The sequence below is a fragment of the Sinohyriopsis cumingii genome, chromosome 8 (assembly GCF_028554795.1).
Source record: "Sinohyriopsis cumingii isolate HCF-2022 chromosome 8, ASM2855479v2, whole genome shotgun sequence".
Taxonomy (NCBI): domain Eukaryota; kingdom Metazoa; phylum Mollusca; class Bivalvia; order Unionida; family Unionidae; genus Sinohyriopsis; species Sinohyriopsis cumingii.
This window is the reverse complement of record NC_142968.1, coordinates 1,657,501-1,662,795: the sequence shown is the minus strand read 5'-3', so window position 1 is coordinate 1,662,795 and position 5,295 is coordinate 1,657,501. Positions and strand designations below refer to the sequence as shown.

The following is a 5,295-nucleotide window of genomic DNA, read 5'->3' as shown; positions in this document are numbered from 1 at the left end:
ATATACAAAATATCTTTGCACCATGGGAAACCTCGTTACATTATATTTCAACGGGGGGGGGGGGTATTTTGTCAATTTATTTTTGCTCCGACATCAGTCTAACATTTATAGCAGTTTTAAAAAGTTAAATTATCTTTAGGCCTCCAAATAGTTATATCACATTTCTTCAGATCTATGATAGTTTCATTCCGCATCGACTGACACGCTTACAAGATTTACCTATCACCAAACTATAAAAAAAAACAATACTTAAAAACGCCGGGTCAAGAATGTAATCGAAACTCAAAGCGAAGCAAGGCGAGAGAATGTTGATACTCACGCTAAACAACAATACAATAACAAATTGGTACACCCGATTATTTGACAATTCCTTAATTTATCGACATATACGAACAACTTTCCACGTCTAAAAGAAACAGGGCCGTATCAAGTCAAGTGTTTTTGGGGGTTGGGGTGTGTCCAAAATGTCAATAGGGTACCGACTTTCTTCAAAAGGACATTAAAGCAAACGTCTGTGTCTATTTACTGACTGTGTGCATAATACCCAATAAACGTGCGCAAGAATAAAAATTTCAAGTGACAAGTCACTGTACATTTGTGTGTTTACGTTGTTGTTTGTTTTTTTTTTATGGGGGGGGGGCGGGTGTGGAAACCCCGGACCCCCGGACCCCCCATACGGTCCTGATAATAGTTTCTTCCCCAATTCGTCATCCGATGAAATAGCCTTCCCAATGCATCCCTTGCCAGTCCGCACTAGAGTCTATAAAATAAGTGTTGCCCTCCTCTGGTTTGCAAAACAGTTTTAGTTCTTGCAGTTGTTGGGGGTTGTTGTTTTTGTTGTTGTTATTGGTGGTGGGGGTTGGGTGGTTGGGAGGAGTGTATGTTTGTTGGGGGGTGGGTGGGGTCGGTTTTATTTTTTTGTGTTGTTGTTTTCACTTGTATTGATGCTATAGTAACCTAATATTATTTATCATGACGTATGTGCACGTTTTTACCGAATTAATTATTCAAAAAGGATGCAGTATGTGAAGTGGATGCTGATGAATTTTCTTCTGTGGTAAAATATTTCTGTGTGTGTGTGTGTGTGAGAGAGAGATTGAGAGAGAGAGAGAGATGAAAAGGTCTCCTGCCAGCTTCAACATTTATGCGATTTTAAATACTATCAAGATTTATTGCTCTGTCAAAGAATAGGACACCTGCAAACGGACTGATTTGTTCAGTGTACCCAAAGCTTTTACCATGAGCTCTTTACCTTTCGCAGTCGGTTAACCCCTTAACTGGCCGCCAGCATTACCTGTAATCGGATCTCTTTCATCTCAACCGTGAGCTAAATATTGCATGGGGGGATGTGTATGCCTAACCGAAAGGGTCATAACTCGTATCATTTACACTACTCCTTTTAATCTGATTTTCGTTGCAATGTGAGATCTCAACCAAACGATAAATAACGAGCCTTCGTTTGTTGGAGATCTTACCAAATTACATTACACGCAATCTTTTTAATCTGGGTAATCACCGTATCAAATCACTTCCACCGAAACGATTTCAGACAACGTTAATATTTTATTTACACATATAATAAATTGCGATAAGAAACAAGCGCAGATTTTGGTTTACGCCTTATAAAAAAGTTATTATATACTGGTCAAAAGTGGTACAGGTCTTTTCGAAAGGTGACGAATCATTTTGGGTACCACACGATGCAATATACCCAGTATTATCATAGTATAATCCAGACTTGTTCCAGAATAGAAGTTTAAAAGATTGAACTTCTTTTCGGCACAACATGCTCACCCTCACCCCCTTTAGTAAATTCATCTCACTTTCAGAGCCTGAACATACAAATATAAGAAAGTTGTAGGATTGGGTTGACTTAATCTCTCGCAGTAAAATTAAAATTTTATTATTTTGTAAACTATCTGACTGTATCAAAAACAATGCAAGTCAGATTCGACAATGCATCACAGCGGGATTGTCGTTGTTGTCAACAAGGTAAGGGAAATTAACTTCAGAGGCGTGAACGGCGGTAGTTAAAATTTCTTTCTAATAAATTATCCCCATGTCTGAAATTTAAAGCAGTTTCGATTTATTTGTTCTAGTTTATAAAGTACTAATTTTTGTTCATTTGTAAGCACACACAATTAAGGATAGCATGGCATGATGGTAAATCGTATATTTTCACAGTTGAAAATTTAAAATTATATTTTCATTTCAAAATATTAGGATACATTTTTCCCGTGTGAAAATATAAATATCTGTTTTTCACATGTGAAAATATAGAAATGAAAAAAATATGAATATGATGTCGCGAATAAGCCTCTCTCTCTCTCTCTCTCTCTCTCTCTCTCTCTCTCTCTATATATATATATATATATATATATATATATATATATATATATATATATATATATATATTAAGGTGAGTATATTAGGGTTGCCATATATATTTGAACTTTCAAAAAAGGACACTCCTAGGGTGGGTGTATCTGTCTCAGTATCTACCAACTCATATTGTATTAATGTGTTATATATAGTAAGCATATCACATTTATCCATCATCACATACAATGAGGAACAGTTCAAAAGCAAAACAATATCTATATCACCGCTATAGGTTCAATATCAACATCTAATTTTGCTCTATAAATAACACACAGGGCTGAATCCTGGTCATGTCAGTCGATAAATAACACACAGGGCAGAATCCCGGTCATGTCAGTCGATAAATAACACACAGGGCTGAATCCTGGTCATGTCAGTCGATAAATAACACACAGGGCAGAATCCCGGTCATGTCAGTCGATAAATAACACACAGGGCTGAATCCCGATCATGTCAGTCGATAAATAACACACAGGGCTGAATCCCGATCATGTCAGTCGATAAATAACACACAGGGCTGAATCTCGATCATGTCAGATATTTAAACAACCTGGCCTGATGGAGATTAAAGGAGCGAAAAGGAAAGAGGACTTACATCAACCCTCGAGTACATTAAATTGTGATTCGCCAGTCATCATTCCTTTCACTTGTACTTACGTCGAGTAGCCTGGAAGAACCCAAGTCGTTATAAAAGCTATGCATAAACATTTTCTACAGTGTTTACAAAACTTCCATTTGATACAAAGTTGCAAAAACCTGGAGAGACATGGGCCATACTGTAGATTCCGTGGCTAGGTGGCACACACGTCCTGTAATCTATTCTTTTTTTAAAAATCCATAACAAAATCGCAAACTACTGACACCCCCTACAACCTTCGTCATGGGAACTGATGCATTCCGGGAAATTTAAGACGCCATCATGGATTTTCTCCTCTATCGAAGGTATGTTTTGCTCTAACTTTTGTATTAATCAAACATTTCAGGTAAACGATGGTGTGTACCAAAGACAACAGACTATCGACTATAGTATAAGTCACACGAGTCATGCATGCGAATTTCCTCATTTGAAATTAAATATAAATCTTTTTTTTTAAAATAAAATAATCTATGTTTCTTTAACCAAAGTCCATTCAATCCTGATTTTTTTTTAATGATATGCAATGTAACTGTAATCAAGAAACTTCCCGACAAATATTATCGATCCCTACGGTCTTTTACAATGGTGGCCATGTTCTAAACTTGGGTCAAAAGAAGAGCGCATCGATTGGAATCGTCACAATCAAAGGTAGTACGAATTTATGTATCAATATACATAACTTTCATTGTGACGTCACAGCGCGCGACATTAAATCCGGATGGTACTGGATCACACCTTTAGGTTCATTTTGTCCAAAAATGCCCATCTACTTTAACATTGATTTTGCCATACGCATCTCTCTTGGCGTCTAAATTTTGACGCTCCAAAAGAATATGGATGTATACGAATCCAAATAAAGTGACCTCTTGCCACTTAAAGGTATGTAGAATCAAATTCTAAAAAAGACACCCATTACTGAAATAGTTTGTGTTGAATGCCTACATGACACTACAGGGGTTTTGAATAACACACACACACACACAGTGTAGTGTTGTCTTCAGTTTAATGTTTTTAATTCTCGGTAATGAATATGTGTGGTAATCTCGGTCCCAGTGATTCGTGAACTGGGTTATTTTTGCAACACCTTATATTGCCTGTTAAATTATGGCCCTCCTGCCGCGTCATATCCAAATTGTTTAGTCAATCGAGTCAACTAGCTTTATTGCTCTGTGTCACGTGACTTTATGACATTTTGTATCAGGTATGGCGTTTCTCTCAATATTGGAAGAGACAGCTTGTGTACGTTCCACATGTTCTTGAGATACAGGTAATATCAGTTTGCTAATTTGCCTTTATCTTTACATTGATGACATATAGATATATATATTTACAATGTGAAATTGTATAGCTTGGGTTTTATCGTGTCGGTACACTGCATAGCGTAACAGGTATTCATTCACTTTCATTACCTTGATATTTACAGCGGTATCAATTGTCACCTGAAGTAACATGCATTCATGTTATTTACTAACACGGCATTATACATTAAATGCTGGAAATATGGAGCACGACAAGATATGTATACCTGTAATTAGTTACCATTAAATACTTTCAGTGACAGTACACATTACTACGTTGTAATTCAATCGTGTTGGTACAAGATATTGTCAATTTCACTTAACCTGTTTATGATCGATTTTTGTGGGTCGGATTTTAGAGTTTACAATATGATCTCACTGCTACATTCAGACTGGGTATCTTGATAGGGCAGACATTGCCACCCACCCTGATTTTAAAGCTCTTCTGGTCTGGTTTTTATTGTCTTTTTATGGGTGTTATTTGGCTGGGAATTTTATGTCGATTACAATGACACTGGGACTGCAGACTACAAATGTACATGACCAGCTTTTCTTCACGAGACCTGAGCCAAAGAGTTGGGGATTGGAAAAGAGAAAATGTTAGTTAGTATCACATCATTTTTAGTTAGAAAAAAATAGTTGGGATGATGTAATTCTGCCCGTCCGTACGCGCATGCTTGCGTACATTTTTTATAGCTATGTTTGAGATGCGAGACATAACCTTGTGGATTTGATAGTGATTGTTTGCAGATGAACACTTGCATTTTCAATATCGCTTTGCCATTGACTTAACCTGATTACCTAAGACAACGTAATCCTCGCTTAATCCGAGGATTAAGTTGATAAATGTAAGATAATGAATTAATTAAGGGGTTTTAGAACTTCGATGAATGCCCTGAGGGCGGCGGGAGGGGTGAGGACGGCGTTATGTGTAACGAAGAATAGAAAATGGTAGTATTGCTTTGTAGCAGAATTATT

At 37.0% G+C, this 5,295-nt stretch overlaps 1 protein-coding gene across 4 annotated transcripts in view; it reads left to right on the top strand.

The window, feature by feature from the left end:
* The first annotated feature begins 3,201 nt into the window (after nucleotides 1-3,201).
* Nucleotides 3,202-5,295, top strand: part of LOC149792855 (uncharacterized) — a 12,521-nt gene continuing 10,427 nt past the window's right edge. Inside the window, exon 1 of one of the 4 annotated variants that reach the window (XM_089966633.1) lies at nucleotides 3,202-3,324. The gene's annotated coding sequence lies outside the window, so the exon portion shown is untranslated. Of the gene's footprint in view, nucleotides 3,325-3,765; nucleotides 3,899-4,205; nucleotides 4,287-4,798; nucleotides 4,917-5,295 lie in introns of those variants that run through there. The other 3 variants (XM_089966632.1, XM_089966631.1, XM_089966634.1) reach the window with 3 other exon arrangements.